Source organism: Lepisma saccharinum, chromosome 25 (assembly GCF_977018435.1).
Source record: "Lepisma saccharinum chromosome 25, izLepSacc3.1, whole genome shotgun sequence".
Taxonomy (NCBI): domain Eukaryota; kingdom Metazoa; phylum Arthropoda; class Insecta; order Zygentoma; family Lepismatidae; genus Lepisma; species Lepisma saccharinum.
The window spans coordinates 15,373,835-15,397,573 of NC_139253.1; the positions used below are offsets into that span (position 1 = coordinate 15,373,835).

Here is a 23,739-nt window from a genome sequence, read left to right on the forward strand (position 1 = left end):
CTTGTAAGTGCTGAGTGCCCCTTTACCGCCTCAGATTTTAGTCTCGGTAATGAGATTTTGGTTCTCGCAGACATGTTGATTTCTGCTACGGTAAGAGGCTGGGCCCCGTATAATATGACGGGTGCAAGAAGCCTAAGTGCGGACGCACCCACAATTTTAGTTTCAATCCAATCCAATTAGAAATCGATCCGATTGCGCGTCGTCGCCTTGTAATCAAGGGGTCCCGGGTTCGATACCCGTTGCAGGCTCATAGTGGTTCGGTTCCCACTTTAAATTGTAGGTCCAGTCCCGATTAGCCTTACTGTGCATAAAGTGGACTTGAAAAACAAACTCAATCAATCAAATGAGTAATATATTGTTACTTTTTGGACACAGCGGGGATTCTTGCCTAATCTTATACATGGTGATCGCGGCTCTGAATCTGCGCAGAACACCAAAAAGAAGCGAGTTGCGGGAGGAGCCTCTTCTACAACGTCATACGGAGCATGCGCAGTGGCTGGAACGTAAGATCAACGCTTTATGCGACTTAATAAATATAAGATGCAAATTAGTTGGTAAGAGTACGTTATAGACATTCATTTTCAACTTGTACTCACGTGTGGGAACTTGTGATCAACAGAAACGTGTATAGACTTGATTTACGGGTATAAGTTGAGTCATAGAGTAACTTGGCGGGGGAAAGGGGGGCATTTGCCCCCTCTCCCCAAATTTTCAGGTCGCAAACGTCAGAGTTATTTAGCAAATAAGCCTGGATGCTATTTTTATGAGTTTTTGAGTTTCTTCACCCCCAAAAATTAGGCCCCATGTCTGATTCTGAGTCCTCAAAATTGCCCGTGATTCGAGTGCAAGGTGCTCAAATTCTTCCCAGTTCTCTTTACGAAGGAAATGTAGGCCAATAGGACTAAAATTCTTCCTGAAATCGAACCCTGCGACTCGTGTTGACAACGCAGTATTACGTTTGCGATAGAAATACTCCAGTTTCATGAACTGTGACTACATTTCCGCTCGATACGAAGTAATGGCAATCAGGCAGCACCGAAATTCGCACAGAAAAACTAAAATTAATTAAATTTACTTGAAACACAATTCAAAACCGTCCAATAATGCAATCAGTGATGATTACGTCATTTTTTTTTACCCGTTAAAGTTGAAACAAGTACGGTGAAGAAATTGCATTAGTGTAATTAGCATATTGATCTGCCAATGAGTGTGCTTGTCTGTCTTTGCGAGTCGGACGCTCTCGTTTTTTTGGGTAGAATTTTGTAGTGTATCCCCGGACGGGGAAGTTTTAAAATATTCAAACTGGTGGATTCGAGCCGGCATGCTAATGGACCCGACCAATTCAGTTTGTGTGTTCGTCGATGTATACGCTTGAAGTACAATTGTATGCGTATCTCATCGCATTGAATTATAGAGATTGGCTGCAAAAGAGATTACGAATATTAATTTTACGTTGTGGGGGAGCGGCGGAGGAAGGGGGGTATTTATTTGTTGAGTTTTGACCCAGAAACAAGATCAGTTTACTTCTGTGGCGAAGAAATTTCCCTCGCCTGTGTAATAATTTTGTTTGCTGAATAACAAAAAAATTAGGGTAAAACTTTCAAAGCTGGGAAACGTCTGTAACTTGTTTATTCTGTTAATTTTAACATTCGTACTTACCTATTCTGGATTGCAAAAGATTGTCGAAGATGGGATTTCGCTTTTCTTTTTTAACGAAATTAATATCTATTGTCGACATATTGAGTAATTATTGTTCGTTCTTTTATCGCTTCCTGAACACGCAAAATGGCGGGCAAATCTTGACTAGCGTTGTCGATATGCTGTGTTTCAAACGGCAAAGCAGTGTTTCAATCTTCTTAACAGAAAAATTCCCACATAGGCCCTGAAACCATTCCCTCATAGCCCCAAAAACCATTCACGCATAGCCCCAAAAATCATTCGGGATCGTATGACCATCCACAAATAGCCCCGAAAACCATTCACGAAAGCTCCACGCACCATCACGGTAAGGTTAGGTTAGGTTCCTTTAGGTTGGGCAATATAGTGAAAAAACTACCCCAAAAACCATTCACGCATAGCCCCAAAAATCATTCGGGATCGTATGACCATCCACGAATAGCCCCCAAAACCATTCACGATAGCTTCACGCAACATCACGGTAAGGTTAGGTTGCTTTAGGTTGGGCAATATAGTGAAAAAACTCTGTGTTTGGAAACACTTTACCAGGGATTACGTCATCAGATGCTCACAACATCCTGTTGAAGTACATGGATGGAAATGAAAGCTACAGCTTTCGTGCATCAGACGGACATTATTATAGAAAAATACATGAATTAGCGGTCAAATGCATTGAAAAATGCAAGAAAATACTTCTGGGACCTTCCGAAATTCAACAAACTCAATTCCGTAAGTACTTTCTCCTGCAAATTTGAAGAAACCCGTTTCGCGGCTTTGAAACTTTTACCAAAATTAGTATTTCCCAATGTAAAATTTAACGAAGATGTGTGTACTAATAGAGGTATTACACACACACACACACACACACATTGTGTAATTTAATTTTACGTCGCCTTTTTGCCTCCTTTTTTCTAATCGTGACGATGAGAATGAATGAGAAAATAGAGGAGATACTCGCAGAAAACACGCATGCCCTTTAACCTCGGAACTTGAGTGACGAGATCGAAAGTCCACACACACGATTCATTGTAAGGTCATTACAGCATACATAACCACAGACGATTATTCAGTCTGTCGTTCTAGTCGCCAGAGCCTCGTTGACCTGTACGAATGCAGTTTCCAGCACAGACCGAGGCGGAAATGTTCGAAATTTCTTCAAAAAAGGTCACTTACTCCTTACACATATATGCTAGTAATTTTTTTTTCTGAATTTGAACTCTGAAACTCTGTCATACAACCATACTTTTTGTCTTATTAATCACAAGATTTAAAAACTGACATATAACTATTTCTGCATGTACACTCTGGAGAAAATTGTGGTCGTCAGGGATTTACTGGAAAACAAGCTGATATTCCTGCAACTTACACCATATCCTAGAAAATAACATTGGATCGTGTGTCGCCTATAGATTTTTAGTTTTCTTGTTCGCCAAAATGAACCATACACTTATGAATTCTTATTATTGTTATTGATTTGCTTTATTTTACTTCGCTTCTTGTGCCACCTTTGGCTAATTTGCGAAGATGGGGATGAGTGATGAGAATGGACACTCACAAATATCCAGGCCGGGATTCGAACCCGGAACCTCTGGCGTCGTAGCGCGATGTGCTAACCATTCCGCCACGGGGGACTGCACTTATGAATTTCATTCTGTGTTGTAATGTTTCCATAACAACGAGGATTTTCTCCTGACTGTACAATACAATTTTGCTTCTAGCTGTACATAATTATGATATGTACGCTTAGTAATTTATGCTTACGTTCACTAATGTCAAAATGTATTGAACGAATTTCAATTCCGATCCGGGAAATGAAAAGAGAGAACCTATAGTCTGTACCAGGAATCTGTGGAGCAAAGCCGCGCATAACGACAGGAAGGAGAGGAACCGAGTGGACGAAGCAAAGCAGTACATGCTGCTGCAAACGGCTGGAAGCTGCATCCGCGTTTTCCCCTCCTTGCAATTCCGTTCCCTCTCACGCGTTCATTGATCGAGCCCTCTCGAGTCACTACTTGCTCAGAGTATTTGTTTTCTTTCGCTTGCTCCACATGCTACTGGAATAATAGTATAGCTTTGTATCACACTACGTTAACATTTCGACCACAGGGACTTAATATAGTACTCTGGTGTGCCTGATACGGTCATCATATTCCACCCACACACATGAATTTGTACACCCTTGGATGTATCAATAGGGTGTACAAAACGTCGGGATCATAGCATCTGACATGTAGAATTCGCCACGTTTGTCAGCAAATTGATCTTATAATCGTCAATCCAGTGTTAACATGAGCATCGGCGAGTTTCGAATAACGGAGGCTATTTGAAACAACTTCTAAAACTTCCCCATAACATTGGACTTTTGGGACACCCTATAGTGTAGAATACAGAGAGAGAGCTAATAGTTTTAATGGCATTACTATAGCGCAGACAAACCCATTTGTTTCTCAGCTCCTTTTTTTCCAAACAGAGTTTCCCATTTATACAGAGCTGTGAGAGCGCGTAAAAAAATTCCAGTCCTGAATTTATTCTCTGCAGTTAATTTTATGTGCGACAAATCGTATGCTTTTCGCTCTGTAGTTGAGAGTAGAGCTGGACTCTACAGATTAATAGTAGCCCCGGGTTCCTTTTTATATATTCCACATGAAAGAGAATACAGGATTGGAGGCTTCTCGTTGCGAAAATCTCGAGCTAGCGGCACAGATTGGCTCTACATTAAAATGGGGTGGGGTGTGAAAGGGGATGTGCACCTTTTTTTCGGTGAAAAATTACAAAGGATGGCGGAACATTTCTGCAAAATACCTGAGTGCGTAGCTGCGACTTTTTTACTTTCTGTGGCAGCCTTTTTATTTTTTAAAAAAAGAAAGAAAAGAACTACTCGATGCTTTTCTTGTAGATGTGCTTTTTCCTTGAACAGCTCAAACGTGCGTTTATGTTGAGATTTTGTCACAAGGTGCGTCGATCAAAGGCGAGTCAATTATTGGCGCTGAAGTGCCATTGGGAGATGAAATGACGTCACGGTGCCGTCGCAGAGCAATACTTATGAAATTTGCAACACACATTCTGTGGTTTGTAAGACCACTTCATGCACAGGGAACATGTGTTATGAGTCATGTAGCAAGAATTAAAGAAAGAAGCAATTTTTCTTGTTACAATAGAAATGCTCAAGAAGCTTTACAAGTACAACATCTGTTTATGTTGTAGGGCCTCCCCGATGGCAAAATGGTAGCGTCTTCGCCTTGTAATCATGGGGTCCCAGGTTCGACACTTGCTGGAGCCACATAGGATCCCACTTTAAACTCTAGGTCCAGTCCCGATTAGCCTACCTGTGCATAAAGTAAACTTAAAACAAAAATTCAAACTTCCGTCTACACCACAGTGTCTTGTACGATGGCAATTTAATGAGCAAGCACATACAACATTTATCTGAATTCCTATCGCAGTCGCCTTGTAATTAAGAGTTATCTGCTTTGGTTCCCGTTCGGTGTACGTTTCAATGGTTCTCGCATAGCCAAATGGTTAGAGGAGCGACCCCGGGTTCGATTCCCGGTGAGAATCCTCAAAATTTCGGCGTTGACCCAGCGTCGTGAGGACAATTGGGAAGCTTCTTCAAGAAGTAGCGGGCTCCGGTCACGAAAGCCAAAAAACATCGGCGATGGGACTCGATGCGGTGACCACCCAATGAAGAAGTCGCTTTGGCAGGCCCGACGTTACGAGTTAGGTAACATTTGGAACTGTAGGTCCAGCCCCGATTAGCTCGGGTTTCCAAGTAGACTTGAGACAAACTTCGTTTCGGTAATCGCGTATTAATATATTACGGTTTTTTAGGGGAAAAATTGTTTTCTAGCATTTCGGCTTCAACTTCACGTGACAGTTCCCTCCCCCCTTGTTTTTCTCCAGCCGCACCCTGCTCCCCGTTCATCCGATGCCCACCCAAACGCCTTCATGAGTGTCTTCGGGCCGTCTCGGTATTTGGCTTGATTCACAGGGTTATATTTAGTACGCGTCTGCATTTCTGTAGCACGACAACTCTCGCCAGTCGGTTGGAAGTTTTCCGAAGTGCCAGAAGCATCCCAGCGCTCCCCCCTGCTCAGTCGTTCTTCCTTTTGGCAGATCCCCATCTTCCTTCAGGAGTCGCCGACATTGTGTTTTGTGTCCGTCCTCCTCCTCCCCCCACCCGTGTCCCAGTGATGGAAGTGAGTTCAATGTAGTGAGTGTGGTGCTTTTCTTTTTCCCCCTACATCTAAAAGTTTGCCACCGAAAAGGAAATTTCGACCTAAGTTTTCTGATCTTGAAGTGCTTCGAAATCGGACGACCGAACGATAAACGACCCGAAGACGCCGACGCGAGGCTGGGCTGTCTGCGACGCCTCCAGACGTCGTCTGTCTTGTCTTCCTCTTCGTCCTGCCGGCAGTGTCGTCTCACGGTAAGTCATGGGTTCATGGCCCCGAAACTTTGCAGACGGCACGTTTCTAAAAAGGATATGTTGTTGCCCCCTGGCGCCAAGACGAACATGACGTACATTCTCCGTCTCCACATGCTTATCTCCCCAACATATAGGAAGAGAAATTGATTTTTTACAGCTTAGAACCTGTAATTGATTTTTCACAGATTAGAACCTGTAAAGCCCATAAATGTTCTCTTCAACCCGCGTTCTCGTTCTACCTCATCATATATTTATGCTATGTCCTTCATCAGAAGCACATTATGTTTGTGCCAGATCTGGCGTATATGTTGGCTGATCCGTGCAGCAGAACCAACCTCTTTTGCGTAAAACTTAGCTCTAATCAGATCTCCAAAAATAATACAAAAATATATATCCTAAACTGTAAACAATACCGCTATTCTACTTAAGGAATTGTATGAAGTACAGTTCACCCCCATGGCGGAGTGGTTAACACAGCGCGATACGACGCCATGCATTGGTGTTCTTTGAGAGTATCCTTTCATTAATATCATTATATCATCACTCTTCCTCATCGTCGCGATTAGCCTATGGGATTATTAGTATCCAGAATTTTCCATCTTGGGGTGTGAGTTAGCATTTACGAAATGTAAGGATATATTTGAAACCAAAATGACCATTCTGTGAAAAAAAAGGGGGGGATCTGAATAAATCACTTAACAAGACGAAAGTGGCAGAAAAGGTCCACAGAAAACACTTCTTCTGTGAAAGGCTACTATGAAGACTTACCTTGGTTAATTCTGTAATAAGTTTCAAGTTATTCATGATCCACGCATGTTACAACTATCATTTCATTAACTACATTTTTGTGTCAAAGAAGAATATAACTTTTTCTCCACTATTCTTCATCAGGAGTAGACCTCTTTTGTATGTGTGTGTGTGTGGTATAAGAAATGAAACAAGATCTATTATAAGACCAGCCTGGCAGAACCAGCGCCCCTGTCTCGAGTTTACTCAACCACCTCGTGTGGAGCTAACCAAATATTTACATCGCGAATGCCTCTCTTCTCCCGTTGAAGCTAAATACGGTGCAGGGCATGGAAATTTATTTCACAGGGTGCTTAAACAAGCACGAGCATTACCGCTTGGGGCACTGGATAAACTTCTTGATTTTCCGTTCGGTTGAAGCTCTTTCCTGTTCCGAGGTTCAACCTTCTCCCAAGTGTATTCCCCGACTGAAGCTAATTTATTATATGGACCTGGAACGGGTAACCTGGACATTCTACAGGTAGCACGTACTCGGTAAAATGTTTTGATTATGCATTTACATACCCTTCAGCCAAATCTGAGGTTTTCTTAAACTTAACAATCCTTTGGGCAAGTTCATTCATAAACAGAGGGTGAACAGGAAAGTTGAGAGTATAAAGATGGCTAAAAGTTCAATCAAGGCCAGATTTAACTTAACAGGTTATAGTCTGTGACTTTGTTGTGTGATAATGGAGTGAAGCAATAGTATACAGCTGTACGAAATTTTTATTTTATACATTAAGTATTTATTTAACAACATGTAATCCAAAACACTGATTTTTTTAGCATATTTGTGATTTTATAAACAATTCTCCATCATTTTCAATCGTGACTCGAACACAGAACCTTAGGATATCATTGCATCTTTAACTTAATGAATCTGTGAAATCAAAGTTTAGGCTACACAGACTCTTTTACAACTGTGACTCGCATCGAGGGTCTGAGTATAAGTAACATATATCAACCACAATCATGGGCGTCACCAGGATTTTTTTCCAGGGAGGGGCAAGCAAGATAATATTTTCCAAAGGGGGCAAAGTAGGGATATTTCTCCCCATAATAGTGATTCCCCCTAAAAAACACTGCCTCAGTTTGAAATTATCATGCTCCTTCAACGCCCTTTTATATAAACCACTGTGACTGATATGAAATTATGTGTGAAACATAATTTTTAGGTAGACATCCATTTTCCAGGGTGGGGGCGTGGCATCTCCCCCCTTCCGGATATCCATGCCCACAATTGGAATGCTCAACGAATACCATTTCATACTGAGACTGCGGAGTATACTTTTTCAACCGCAACATGTGGGAATATTATAAAAAAATTATCATTATTATTATTATTATATTAAATGTTATTGTAGGGTGCTGAAAACACACATACTATTGTTGTGCATTATGATGTTCAAAACTGATTGTTTTAAGGGTAAAGCAAACATAAGGTTAATGAAGAAAGTAATGCTATGGCGTAAGTGGAATGAATTCAACACGATTTCACTCCACACGTACACCACACACTCACGTGTGAACAAATAAACATGCTAATAGGGGTTAACGTTATTCGTTCTTAGTAATGGAACGTATAATTATTTTTATACTCCTCTTACTGATAATTATTTTAACTACTATTACTGTACTTATCATTGAAATATGTACTTTGATAACAGTTTTGACATTTCAAACTATATAACATCTTGAACAATACCGTAAGTATATTTAAAACAATTCATAAACTCCAGAAAGTAGCCGATTTTTCCTCACTACTTTAACCCAAATGGTCCCAGATTGTCAAGAACTTTTAATAAGATCAATACTGCCATCTGTACACATTTTTCGTAACTACGTTGCCCATTAATATACCAGTGAATATACTATATATGTATTTGTGAAGTTAACATTCTGATAATGCAATAACTGAAAGTTTGCTTTTTCAAACCAGGAAGAACACTGGGTTTAATATTCCCAATCATGGAAGAAAAATTGCATTTTGGTTTTTTAGACAAAATCTACGACGTTAAGAAGAGTACAAATAAAGTTCAGTTTCTGTAACCAGTACTTAGCTTCTAACATTGATTTATTTCTTGGAAACGACGCACACAGCCACGACGGGGACGTGGGTGGGAGGGAGGCAAAACCCCCAGCGCTCTGCAAAGGGACTACAATTGCAAGCACAGACGGTGGAAAATAAATTGCAAAATTTCGATCTGTTTTCGAGGCTCGGTCAGAGGCGTAGTGTCTGGCCTTTCTTAAGGGACAAATGAAGCGATCAATTTTTCATTCTTTTGTGCTAAATGACTGAGAAGTTGACAATCTATCTTGAAGCAAAAGCATGTAATTTTACCCAGATGGCGCCTTGTGTGCTTAGTTTAGCCTTCCTGAAGATATTCTATTACAACCATTAGTATGTACAGCAAAATGCATATGTGTCGTTCTAAATAGACGTAATTTACATTCAGCATTTTTTTTTGGTGTCCCCTGTGAGCATTTACTCATCAACGAGTAGTTCAAATTTAGCACTTCTAAATTGCAGTGGTGTCATATTTCTTTCTTTCAGTATTTTCACCTCAAGTAGCCTGCAATTTAATAAATTAATTTTCTCTTATGTCAGGTCTTGAGCTCGGAAACGTTTAATGCACAAGTAAGGATACCCACAGTAACATATATTTTGTTTGTTAATTTCACGATCAATAACAAATATGCAATAACTCCAGAGGTATCAATTTCATTTTTATTCTACACTTACTTTTGCCTCCCAACGTTCAGACTCATTGATGTGCTCAGTCATTTACACTATAATATATTGACAGGCTGGATACGAACGTGCGTTGAGCCATTTATTAAAACCTGCAGTGTTGCAATCTTGCATGTAATCAGTGTTGCTACCCCAACATACAAGGTTGCTGTTTACGTTCTCCGTCTGCATTGTGGACAGGACTGTCCTCAGTTTTTCAACGCTAGTTCAGTCCTGATTAGCTTTATAATAGACAGTAGACAGGATAATTGGGCAAGGGAAGGGAGTTCAACGCTTGGAACAGTTGTCAGTATCCATGGGAACGGGTGTACGTTGATTTATTTTCATACAGAGTAGATGCACTCAGCAAGTCGATAGACTCCTAGAGAGTCTGAAGGAAGTGAAAGGTTATTGAATAAAAACTTTTGTTTTATTTGGGTTTCTAATTTGTGAAATTGATTGATTGATTTGGTTTATTATGCATCGCTTTTCTGCCACTTTCGGCTGATCGCGAAGATGAGGATGAAATTGATGAAGGGACAAAGAACACCAATGTCCAGGCTGGGATTCGAACCTGGGACCCTTGGCGTCGTAACGCTAACCATTCCGCCACGGAGAAATTGTTTGTGATAACGGACCACGATTTTCATCGAAGGAATATGGAGTTTTCTGTAAGAAGCATAACATTACTTCATAACATTACTTACTGATAGCAGTAGTCGAGTAGAGAGGGGTATTTCGAGGTCATTCATTTGGGGCAGAATGCTTTGCTAGCAGTGAGGATTGACGGATACATCCCCACAGAAGGTTATCTTAGCCTGTAGACCTGTGAGTACATTTGATGTAAATATGGAAAGACTATCTGAAGAGGAGTGTAAACAGAAGGAACCGCAGAGGAATTGAGCTTATGAATGAGAAAGCCATTGGGTGGAACGCTGTAATCTGTTTATGGCAGAATAGTGTGAAGGAGCAGCGGTGTGGGGGAGGGGAGTGGATCACTTTCAAATTAAAGTTTTCGAACATTAAAAGTGTTATCGTATATCTAGTAGTTGTCGGTTTTATGTCCCAAGTAAAGATGTGTATAATACGCTTCAGGATTCTTTCTGAAGGGGTCAGTTACAGACACTTCTATTATTATTATTATTATTATTATTATTATTATTATTAATATTATTATTACTGCTATTATTTTTATTTTTGTTATTGTTACTATTATTACATTACTTTTACTACTACTACATGTTTTTTTTTAAAAAAAAATTACATACATTTGTAATTTCCGTATTCTGTATATCTATATACAATATGCATAACTGTATATTTAGCATTAATTCATGTATGACAAGAAACTGTTTTATATAGTTCTGTGTAAAATAGACTGTAAGCTTAAATGTAACCCTACTTCATACAATAATAATAATTGCTGTAACGTACGGCCTAAAAGTCGCAGAAACCACTTTTAATTATAAAATATCTCTACAATTTCACCATTCGAATTACATTAACTCTTTCCCGAAATCTCAGGGGGCACTTGCCCCTCCCCCCATGCGGGCGCCAATGATACGCTTGCATATTGACCAAAGCCATCAGCCTCTGCATTCACGACAGTCATATTCTAGTTTGTAGTACTTCTCTGTCAATAAAATATATGCCCCTGGCAACAATGCATATGTATCGTATGGTTGCATAAGAACAGTGGTGAAAGAGCAGCTCAGACAGAAAAATTTTATCAAAGAGAATGTTATGCTTGACATTTAGACTCCGTGGAAGTCATTGTTACTATATTTATTTTGAAAGTCCAAATTGATTATTAGAAGGAACAATGTTTTTTAATATGAATATTTTTACTATTCTAGGTGCCGAGAGGACAACCTCCGGTATGCGGTCTGTGATCCTTGCAGCGTGAGTATTATTTTAATTTATATATATTTATGTTTTAATTTATGTATATTCTCATATCATTGTACAGTCACGCACATTTATGGATTGTAATGAGAAAGCCAATGGGATCGTAACGACCCAAGAAGTGTTCGTGACTACACGTTTAGTGTACTGTCACTCATAAAAGAATGGTCATGTCTACGGCCTGGTTGCATAACCCGCAGGAAAGCAAAAATTTAAGTGTAGAAAGTTAGTCTCGTGGCTTCTTCTGGAATTAGTGTCGGGTGCTAAGTTTTGCGCATTGTAAAGTAATGGCACTGTAAAATCTATCTTGACCAACCATGATGTTTACCTATTGAACGACCTTGGCTACCCGGTTAACACTATAGGAGCACATGTTTATGGCATCAGTATATTTCGTCATTCTCCGTTAATTTATTATGATAGGCTAAATATTAATGTAAATATTGACTCTATAAAAGGAGTCAATTTTTCTAGAAAATTCGGAGCAGATCGTGAACTCTTGTGAGGAACTGAATGATTCTTTTCTGAGTTCGATTTTATTTCATTCTTTTGTCATAACTGTTGCTAATAATAATATGTATTCATCTGCCGTCAAAAGAGAGTGGTTTTGCTTGCAAATGCATGTATTTTCAATTTCTCTATACTTGAATGTAATTTTTTACACTTTTACCATTTACGCTCTCCACAGGAAATAACCAGATATGTTACGTTATGGTGCAAATATCTGGTCCTGCAATCTGCATTTGGTGCAGACAAAGTTTGTCTCCTGCTGTGGGATTCAGGCGATTGTGAACTTGGTTTTCGAATCAAATTCAACAGCCTTCAGAACGGAAGCGTTCATTATGATCGGTCCTATCACGAACGGTTCGTTTCATTGGGCATATCCCATCAGATTCGTGCATCCGGTTCAAACTAGAGAGCGGTCCTACATATTAGTGCCAGACGACCCAACAATGACAAACAGTTGAGACCGGGAGAGCATAGCGAGAGATATTTTCTTTTGTTTGCTAATAAAACCGCTAGAGGTCTCTGCTATCTCATTGGTAAACATACCTTTGTTTGACTTGTTCTCGGCTTGCCTAGAAAATATACATGAACTACGATTGAAGAAAGCAAAAAGCTGCTTCATATATTCATATATTTTCAGGTTTGCAGATAGCGCCATTCCCACAGGGGAAGGAAAAACCGCAATTCGCCGAAACCAAAGTTTTTTCCTTCACCCTCATAGCTGAATGCTATTTGTATTTCACCCAGGGGTGGGAACCCCCATTTCAGCCAACAAATGTTATCTGCTAGAGGGGAAATTCTCTGACATCCAATCGATGGTGCACAGTATTAACACAGGTTTATGTTTATTCAATTCCATGGCGCTAAGCTATAGTCTCTCTGTCTGTTGAGCTCTTCGGATTAGGTAATATAGACTAGCACTGAACCGAGAGTCGAGTTCGTATCAGTTTCCACTCAATCCCCCTCCCCCCATTTCTAACCCTCCTTCCCCTTCCGCAAAACGCGAAACCTGATTTTCAGTCGAGTTGCTAAATTTGATTTAGTTGCCGGATTGACCTCCTGTAAACACTCGCGGTGTATATAAACAGACCATCTCGCTATGAGCACATGCTCCATCGGAAACAAAGAAATGCTATCGTGCACATGCAGCGGAAGGGTATATCACGAATTAGTACTATTGCATGCATTATTTGTGAAAAATGAGACAAGAGGATTGGTTAAAATGCAATTCCTGCACAAGTGTAAATGTGTAGTTGTTTTCTTTCGCTTGCAATCAATACACAAGCGCGAAATTCAATTCCGTAATTTTAGGGTATATTGCCTGTAGGCAGAATTAACTCGTTGAAACAGCTTTGAGTGAGAGGAACTCTTTCCAAGGGTCTGATCAGGCGGTGGGGACTCTTTGCAAGGGTCTGTGAGGGCGGCACGAACTCTTTTCAAAGGTCTGCAACGGCGGCAGGATTTCTTTGCAAGTGTGTTCGAGGGCGGCACAAATTCTTTGCAAGTGTCTTCGAAAGCTGCAGGAACTCTCTGCAAGTGTCTTCGAGGGCGACAGGAACCCTTTGCAAGTGTCTTCGAGGGCGAAAGGCACCCTTTGCAAGTGTCTTCGAGGGCGACAGGAACCCTTTGCAAGTGTCTTCGAGGGCGACAGGAACCCTTTGCAAGTGTCTTCGAGGGCGAAAGGCACCCTTTGCATGTGTCTTCGAGGGCGGCAGGAACCCTTTGCAAGTGTCTTCGAGGGCGGCAGGAACCCTTTGCAAGTGTCTTCGAGGGCGGCAGGAACCCTTTGCAAGTGTCTTCGAGGGCGGCAGGAACCCTTTGCAAGTGTCTTCGAGGGCGGCAGGAACCCTTTGCAAGTGTCTTCGAGGGCGCTAGGAACTCTTTGCAAGTGTCTTCGAGGGCGCTAGGGACCCTTTGCAAGGGTCTTCGAGGGCGCTAGGGACTCTTTGCAAGGGTCTTCGAGGGCGCTAGGGACTCTTTGAAAAGGTCTTCGAGGACGCTAGGGAGTCTTTGGAAGGGTCTTCGAGGGCGCTAGGGAGTCTTTGCAAGGGTCTTCGAGGGCGGCAGGGACTCTTTGCAAGGGTCTTCGAGGGCGACAGGAGCTCATTGCAAGGGTCTTCGAGGGCGCTAGGGACTCTTTGAAAAGGTCTTCGAGGACGCTAGGGAGTCTTTGGAAGGGTCTTCGAGGGCGCTAGGGAGTCTTTGCAAGGGTCTTCGAGGGCGGCAGGGACTCTTTGCAAGGGTCTTCGAGGGCGACAGGAGCTCATTGCAAGGGTCTTCGAGGGCGGCAGGAGCTCTTTGCAAGGGTCTTCGAGGGCGGCAGGGACTCTTTGCAAGGGTCTTCGAGGGCGGCAGGGACTCTTTGCAAGGGTCTTCGAGGGCGGTAGGGACTCTCTGCAAGGGTCTTCGAGGGCGGTAGGGACTCTCTGCAAGGGTCTTCGAGGGCGGTAGGGACTCTCTGCAAGGGTCTTCGAGGGCGCTAGGGACTCTTTGCAAGGGTCTTCGAGGGCGCTAGGGACTCTTTGCACGGGTCTTCGAGGGCGCTAGGGACTCTTTGCAAGGGTCTTCGAGGGCGCTAGGGACTCTTTGCAAGGGTCTTCAAGGGCGCTAGGGACTCTTTGCAAGGGTATTCCAGGGCGGCAGGAACTCTTTGCAAGGGTATTCCAGGGCGGCAGGAACTCTTTGCAAGGGTATTCCAGGGCGAAAGGCACCCTTTGCATGTGTCTTCGAGGGCGGCAGGAGCTCTTTGCAAGGGTCTTCGAGGGCGGCAGGAGCTCTTTGCAAGGGTCTTCGAGGGCGGCAGGGACTCTTTGCAAGGGTCTTCGAGGGCGGCAGGGACTCTTTGCAAGGGTATTCCAGGGCGGCAGGGACTCTTTGCAAGGGTATTCCAGGGCGGCAGGAGCTCTTTGCAAGGGTCTTCCAGGGCGGCAGGAACTCTTTGCAAGGGTCTTCGAGGGCGGCAGGGACTCTTTACACGATGTTTTACATCTCCGAAAATCTTGAATTAAGTCACCTCCATTCTATTTACAAGTATTTTAATTTTAGAAGAGTAAATTCTGCAGTAGAAATTAAGGTTGTAAATAATCACTTAACGAAATTCAAGTAGTCTCTCGTAAGAGCTACTGCATGGGGCGAAGAAGATAACTCATCAAAGCCGGAAGTGACGCGAATACTATTCAAGACAATTGCCTCACCGATATTAAACAAGCCTTTTATTCTCGGCTAATTTAAATCATGGTCATCAATATATGTTACTGCTGGAAGAGCGTGACGCTTAAAATAAGTTTTAAACTGAACTAAACTCGACTCCTCAAAGATTTTGCGTGCGACTTGACTCTTTATCAAAAAGATATTTTTAGGTTCCGTTGAACACATAATCCATCAACCCTTTTGTTTCCATGATGAATCTGATTAGTTCTTACAGTTCTTAATTTTTTGTGTATGTTTGCTTCCGACAGGATTAAGCGAGGGAGAAGTCCTCCCCTCTCATGAGAGTGAGACTGAGTGTTCCTCGGATATGGTATCAAGCAACGAAACAAGATGTAAGTCAGGGGCTGTTCTGTGCATGTCGTATTAAGGCGGGGCTGTGTAATTTGAGCATCAATCATTCTTTCCTTGATGTGTGCTGGCCAAATGGGAAGGCTGGCCTGTCTGTAGTAACCGTGTTATTTTTTTTTTGCCCTCAAGTTTTCTTCCCCCTTATCCTTCGAGCATGCAAACCGCCTCGCTCGGGTGCATTGTTTTCGGAGTAAATCCAGGCGTTAATCATTTATCCGAGTGGGTAAATAATGCGGTGAGGGTTTTGCGGCGCGGATGGATACGCCACAAAACGCGCACGAAGCCGCGGTGGTCTGATCGGTAGGACGTCTACCTGCACCAGGGAGACCTGGGTTTGATTTCCGGCAATTTCCGCTGGACGATTTTCTGACGTTGTCTGCATAATGCTTTGGTTCCAACCCAACAACGTGTGGTCAAAAGGTACCTGGGGAGGCGAGGTGGAGAATATGTGTTTGTTTTAGGTGGAGGGGTCCAGTTTTATTTAAGCCTAAAGTAACATGTCATGACTGTGAGCTAAAATGTAGCTATCACAGCAGTGATGTGCGTCTACGCGTAAACAACGATAGTCTACATTGTACACGTAGACTATTTTATACACGTAGATTAGGTAATCTATGTAAACAACATGGCGAAAGGTGATAACTTAACAAAGGACGCCGTGTGAATTAAAACAAAATTATACTGCGTATCAGTTGCTGATGTGTGAAGAGAACTTTTCATGCTCTTTCTTCCAAATTTGAACAATTTCTCACCTAGGAAGAAACCTAATATAGGAAATATTTTATTGTTTTATGGGGAAAAGACTACTCTTGCCTCACGACTGCCATCTATTGTTGCTTTTGCATATTATTTATCTTCATCCATAGTTGTTGACAGAAGAGAAGAGAAATGTTGTTGTAAATAGGATTCTTTTCATTTCGTTAGGAACCAATATACTTGACAATGTCCCTTTCCTTTCATGAAAGCCCTGAAAATTAATTTTAATGCACTTTAGATTGTGTACGTAGTCTATGTAAACTACAACCCAATGTAATCTACGCGTAGATTACGTGTAGACAACGCATGTAGACGTAAACTTATAGTCTACGGCACATCACTGTAACACAGTCAGCGGCATTGCCTCCAGAGTAGATAGGCATGTGAGAGAAATTAGCTGTTTTTTCTCTTGGCTATTAGACAGGCCAAACGACATGTCTGTAAACTATGTGACTGTGTTATACATTCACGAATAACCAATATCTGCTTTATTTCTATTGTGCACATGTTTATAAAATAAACAGGGAACCATTGCGATCACGAACGCTGTATCAATGTCAATATTTTTAAAGTTGTTGATTCCAATTCGTTCTTGTTATATAGGAAGATTGATTTAAAATGTCTTGTGTCAAAACATTGCAAAATGAATTTGTATTGGATTATTTAAAGTGAAATAATACCGTAAGAAGTTAAATTGTGCTCTTTTTGATTCTTGGAACGTAAGTAATATAATATTATGGAAAGCCAGTTGAGCGCTGAGGACTTAAAGTTTAATTTTTAAATTGCGTGATAGTCTGCTCATCTTTCGCGTACTGTATGGACTATTATATGCAGTGTAGTGTATAGTTGCAACTATTCGTTTTAAAACTTGAACGAATTGTGACTGCAGTGTAATTTATGCATCTTGCTTCTTTAGTGTACCAAGTATCTTAAACTTACCACATAGAAGTTATTATTGGCCTAATACGAGGGTATATGTATTCGAACCTCGGTTAAGCATCGTGAAAATAATTGCATAGCTATTTGACAATAAGATGTTATGAGATCCTAACGAATCCCTTTACCCTCAAACAGAAGTTGCTAAAGTGTTGTAAAATGACCTGAATAGATATACAGGAAAAAAGCATTACACGAACTAGTTCTTGTCTGCGTAGCCATTAAGGTGACGTCACATCATAGTACACCTATACGAATGATAGTTAACATAGCCTAGAATGAGAAGTCGTGTAGGGTTAAATCTGGTGAACATGTTGGCCATAGAATTGCTCTCTCTCTCTCTCAATGTTCACAGTAGGATACCCCCCGAACTGGTACAACACAGTTGTAGTCTGCAGAAACATTTAGGATGACTGTTTTGAAGCGGTGCACCAGCGTTGCTACCTATCTCTTTGGTATAGTTGTTAGTGTTTCGTGCTGCGAAGACAGGTTCGAATCCTGAATAGAGCATGCACATTTCGTGGCGTTATCTCCATTATCAATACCATCAATTTTCCATTTTTGCTCCTCGTTACGATTCATTTGATTAAGTCTTAAGTGATTGATTGATTCGGTTCATTTAACTTCATTTTCCCGCCACTTTTGCCCAATCGCAAAGATGAGGATGAGTGATGATAATATTGATGAAGGAGAACTTAGAAATAACACCCAAACCCTGGCCGGGATTCAAACTCCGGACCCCTGGGGTCGTAGAGCGCTGTGCTAACCACTCCGCCACGGAGGTCAGCACATTTTAAAGTGAGACCAGTATCCAGGAGGGACCGTTTGACTACAAGGCGACAGATGCTAACCTAGTAGGTATAAAACGATGTAAAAATAGTAGAAATAGTTTAAACTACTGATGAACCTCTACAAATTTAGTCCCAGTTGCTACAAAAAAAGGGCAATTTCCACGATAAGGCACGATAGGAAATGAACCTATTTCCACCTCAAAACACATTCCTTTCTCAGATTTCATGCATTGCGTGAACCATTGTCGCGTTCAAGAAGTAAGTTGTTGCAGAATGTTCCGATGTAATCGTTTGTCTTTGAACAAAGCAGTCCTTAGACTTGTCCTGCTTTCCTCTTGCCTTGAGGGCTAAGTGCAGCCAACCACGCAAAGTTTATATAAACGTAAGGAACTCATACATATTAAGTGTAATAATGTTTCCGACATTTCTCAAACAAACAACCCTCATGCCGTAAACAATCTATATTAGTGCTTCTTCCCCCCGCCTTCTGACAGAGGATCAATATGTCACCTCCCGGGAAAGATACTCACTGCGACAATCTCAGCAGTGCCAGGAGAGACTTCGTTGAGCGATGATTTTTGAGCTTCTGCTCAACGTTGCTTGTTCCTTAATCTGGGAAAGTCAAGTACAGTCAACGGCAATAATCCTTGCAAGTTTAAGTATCTTACCCCTTGCATGTATGCAGCTAGCTTTGCATAGCTGTTAAGTGGATTTCATATCCTTCAGGATGTATTTTATGTACCCCCTCAACCAAGGCTTGGTGATAATTAGGGTGCTCCAGAAGCTTGTAAAATGGGTTGGCAAAGTGATAAGGCACCCAAAAAGGTAGTACTTCTTTATATAAAACGAAAGTTGAATGTTTTTCTTAGGTGAACACATATTCATTTGAACTTTTTATAATTCTATTGAATTTTCCTTCGTTTTTATCTTATTTTTGCCTAATCGAGGCAATGGTGATGAATGATGATGAAGGGACACTCACGAGAAGATATTACCTTCTACAGTGGACTGTAGAAAGAACTAAAGTAGAGAAGGAAAATAGGAGTAAACTAAAATTAGGCTAGATTATGCAAAATAGGCATTTATAAACACTATAAAAATGCATTATCTAGTTTGGAACAACATAATTAAGAACATAGGAGCCTATGTGGTAAAACAAAGAATTTTAAGGCTAGGAAGTAGAAATCCGCACCATAGTGAATTAAACAACATTGTTGAAAATACAACAGTGTCATTTTTAGTCCTGATATTTAACAAGTGTTCAGCATAATTTTAGAACGAAGAATTTTTATTTTATTGTAATGTGTTGTTGGAATATTCAAAGAATGAAATCTTGACCGGAATTTGTGATATGTGTTCAGCAGAAGATGAAATCGGTTCAGTGTGGAATTAAACTATCGAAATATGTATATTTTTGAAATAGTACATAAGGAAGAATATAATGTCAGTGTGATCTTGTGTTAAGTTTTCGATATATGTTCAGGAGAAAATAGTCATTAATCTCAAAGTACAATGTTAAATATGTTCAGCACAAAACACAAACAGTGCATTTTGGAAGTACATTTTCCGAAATTTGGTATAAATTAGTATGAACAGGTCGTAAAAAACTTGAGAGACAAAAAATGCAGCGTGCCCAACAAAGTAACTTACAGTATTGTTGCCTCGCACTGCGTACATTCATTGCTGACGTCACTTCTTTGTTAGACTCATCATTCCCATGATGACAATGGAGCGATAAGATTGGAACCAAAGCAACCATAGGTGATGAAGGGAATGCTTTAAAAATCAGCGAGGAAGCATAATGTATGACGTGGGATGTGTCATCACTGTCCCAAATTGCTCAAAAGGACGTGTACTTAGTAGGTTAGTTACTGTTCCGGATTGCATGTTACAGAGAGAGTGTGAGTTCTCACAGGCACCCAGTTTTGAAAATAGCCTTGCCGGGCAGAAACGAGGTAGGGGAGGGGATCTATATTTCGCAGTAAAAAAAAAAAGAGGTTTATCCACGTTCAGCTAGTGTGTGAAAGCGTTGTTTTTATGTGCTTGTTCAGTTTAAGCAATATGCTGCATGTATGGAATATTTTTTAAAGGGAGTGATTGAATTGAATTGGTGTTTTAAGTCCACTTTATGCACATTAAGGCTAATCGGGACTGGACCTACAGTTTAAAGTGGGATCCGAACCTCTATGTGCCTCCACCGGGAATCGAACCCGAGACCTTGACAGCTGTAATAGCTACAATAAGTAAAATAGTGTGATAACGTTATGGATAGTATGGGCTCAAAATATTTACTTTCCAGTACTGAGCCTAAAACTAAAATCAGAACTAAAAGTAAACTCGTTGGTATTTTCAACAATGTTATTCACTTACCACCACGCATTTGAAACAAAAATCACGACTAAGAGATGACCCTGTTGTATTGTGAACAAGTTTACTGTTTTCTAGCCGTGGAACAGAAAAATCAGGGCTAATAAGTGACCCAATTGTATTTTGAACAATGTTTACTGTGTCCTAGCCGTGGAGAACAAAAATCAGGACTCATAAGTGGCCCAATTGTATTCTGAACAATGTTTACTGCATCCTAGCTGTGGAAAACGGACTAATAAGTGACCCAATTGTATTCTGAACAATGTTTACTGTGTCCTGGCCGTGGAAAACAAAAATCAGGACTAATAAGTGACCCAATCGTATTCTGAACAATGTTTACTGTGTCCTAGCCGTGGAGAACAAAAATCAGGACTAATAAGTGGCCCAGTTGTATTCTGAACAATGTTTACTGTGTCCTAGCTGTGGAAAACGGACTAATAAGTGACCCAATTGTATTCTGAACAATGTTTACTGTGTCCTGGCCGTGGAAAACAAAAATCAGGACTAATAAGTGACCCAATCGTATTCTGAACAATGTTTACTGTGTCCTAGCCGTGGAGAACAAAAATCAGGACTAATAAGTGGCCCAATTGTATTCTGAACAATGTTTACTGTGTCCTAGCTGTGGAAAACGGACTAATAAGTGACCCAATTGTATTCTGAACAATGTTTACTGTGTCCTGGCCGTGGAAAACAAAAATCAGGACTAATAAGTGACCCAATCGTATTCTGAACAATGTTTACTGTGTCCTAGCCGTGGAGAACAAAAATCAGGACTAATAAGTGGCCCAATTGTATTCTGAACAATGTTTACTGTGTCCTAGCTGTGGAAAACGGACTAATAAGTGACCCAATTGTATTCTGAACAATGTTTACTGTGTCCTAGCTGTGGAAAACAAAAATCAGGACTAATAAGTGACCCAATCGTATTCTGAACAATGTTTACTGTGTCCTAGCCGTGGAAAACAAAAATCAGGACTAATAAGTGACCCAATCGTATTCTGAACAAAATTGTTTACTGTTACCCAGCAGTGGAAAACAGAAATCAGGACTAATATGACCCAAACGTATTTTCAACAAAGATGTTTACTAGCTGTATGGTCTTAAAAATGGTTCACTGCTTATATTCCTGTAAGGGTAGGTACGAATTTTTTATTGGCTCTTGCTTGTCAGGAGGTACGATGTAAACCAATCCTTGTATACTTGGTGGTATGGTATGGGTAGTTTACTTGAACAGAAAAAATACTAGTCTAGACATTTTCCAACTATAATTGCTGTATTTGTTGGTATGTCGTTAGTCATTAGCCAGAGTAAACTTTAGTGTCCAATGTTGAGATTAGAAAGACCAAGAGTGCTTTTGTTTTTTTATTAATTGCAGCCACTTTTGATTTGGCTGTACAGCTGAAGTTCTAAGCGACTGTACTTGTTTTGATTCAGCATGTAAAAACTTGTTATGTTACTGTATCATTACCTTTAATCCCAGAGAGTATGAACTTTCATTTCGCCGAGCGCTTGACAACCTGAATTCGCATGCTGATTCTATTGCTGGCGTACGAGCATGGATATCAAAAGTTGTCAAATCGAATGAAGCCGAACGTGTGTGTCACAAGTACTAGTTGACATGACGTGAGATCATTCCTGTTGTCACACAAATCCATATATATTTTTTCGTTTCGGTGTGAAAACCTTGACGTTAATATGAAGTGCGCACGTGGCTTGTTTCGTTAATGGTCGAACGAGGTAATCAATGCAAAAAAATAGTGCGGAGGCGAAGCAATATGTACATTTCTCCAGGGACTGTTGCTGCTTTGTTACTGATAAATTTCTGATACGCTCGTCTCCCTCAATCCTAGCTTTCAACTAATTGGTCGCTATCGAAAGAGAACAAAAGAAAAGCGCCGTTTTTCCCCCCTTTGTTTGCGAGTCACCAATCCATTAAACACATAAGACTGGCAATCGGCGGGAGCTTTGCCGATTGGCGAGCAATATCACGTGATCTCATTGTTGAAATTGACTGCAGCGCCACCGATGGAAAAGTGCATTGCGTAATTGTATTATAATTATGGTTCCAAGTCCTCTGGAGAGTGAAGGAACAAGCTATTCTGCTATTTAATCCAGCAGAACTCCATCTTGGCCCCTTCGCTGTCATAATCTGCTGTACACACTCAGGGAGTTGCGTGTTAATTGAGGGGAAAGGAGAGTTCGAATAGGGTCCTACATCTTCATAAGTGTCATGCTTTTAGGTTGGCTGAAGAGGCGCATTCGTACATGCGCCTGAATACATGTAGGTAATTTGCATGCCTGGTTGTTGAGGGGGAAACACGGCAATGGGAAGCTTTTCTCCGTGTGGCGCGGCGCTGCAGTCGCTCCCTCAAAATGCTGCTTAAGTAATGAATTCATTGCTGAGCGAAATGAGCAGCATTTTCGGCTGTCTGCATTTGACAAATGCATATGCATTGAGAAGAGCAACATAGATTCCGTGCAGTGGTTGTACTGCCAGAATCGTGACAACATTCTGCACGGTTCGCTCAAAGAGGCAGTCGGACAATCTTCCAGAAGAATCAGGCCAATCTCTGCGACAGGGTGGTTAGCGCAACGTGCTACGAAGCAATGAGGCCTTTAGGTTTGAATCCTGCCCAGTGGTGGATCCAGGAGATATATTTTTCATGGGCGAATTTTATTTGGGCACGTCACCTAGCCTGAAACAGCACTCGACCTTCGTGGTCTAGTGGTTATTGAGTTGCGTTGATTTTATTCCAACTGTAATGAAATGTTCATACCATTCATACCCACATTCATTCTCTCCCGCCCCATATTTCTCACTTTTTCCCAATTTTCCGTTCTCGTCTTCACATTTATTTATCTCTTAAAAATGTGAAGAACACATATACAACACCTAGTTGGAGAGGGTATTTAACCTATCATTCAATTTGCCGACCTGCGTGACGAAGTGGTTAGCACAGCGTGCTACGAGGGGTCCCCCTGGGTGGAATTCCTGGCTTGGCAGGGATGTTCTCTACGTCTCTTCATCAATTTCATCATATCAACACTCATACTCACTCATCTTCGCGAGTAACCAAAGTGGCAGAAAAGCTAAGTAAAATAAACCGATTCAACAACAATGAATCAATTTCCCCATCGCAATTAACCCAAAAGGCAGAAAAGCAAATTAAATTTAACAAAATATAGTAACCAGTTTCTCAAGAGCGATAGGTTCATGCTATCCTAGCCATGTTAAATCAAGTTTACGCGGAAATATATTTTGATTGGTTATTTCGAAGAAGTGGTATGTCAGATGA

The 23,739-nt window shown here is 41.1% G+C and overlaps 1 protein-coding gene across 4 annotated transcripts in view; it reads left to right on the forward strand.

Moving 5' to 3' along the window:
* LOC145978931 (irregular chiasm C-roughest protein-like) overlaps positions 1–23,739 on the forward strand; it is a 535,995-nt gene that overhangs the window by 221,440 nt on the left and 290,816 nt on the right. For 3 of the 4 annotated variants that reach the window (XM_083111919.1, XM_083111921.1, XM_083111922.1), the window contains exon 2: positions 11,477–11,522. The gene's annotated coding sequence lies outside the window, so the exon portion shown is untranslated. Of the gene's footprint in view, positions 1–5,732; positions 6,104–11,476; positions 11,523–23,739 lie in introns of those variants that run through there. The other variant, XM_083111920.1, reaches the window with a different exon arrangement.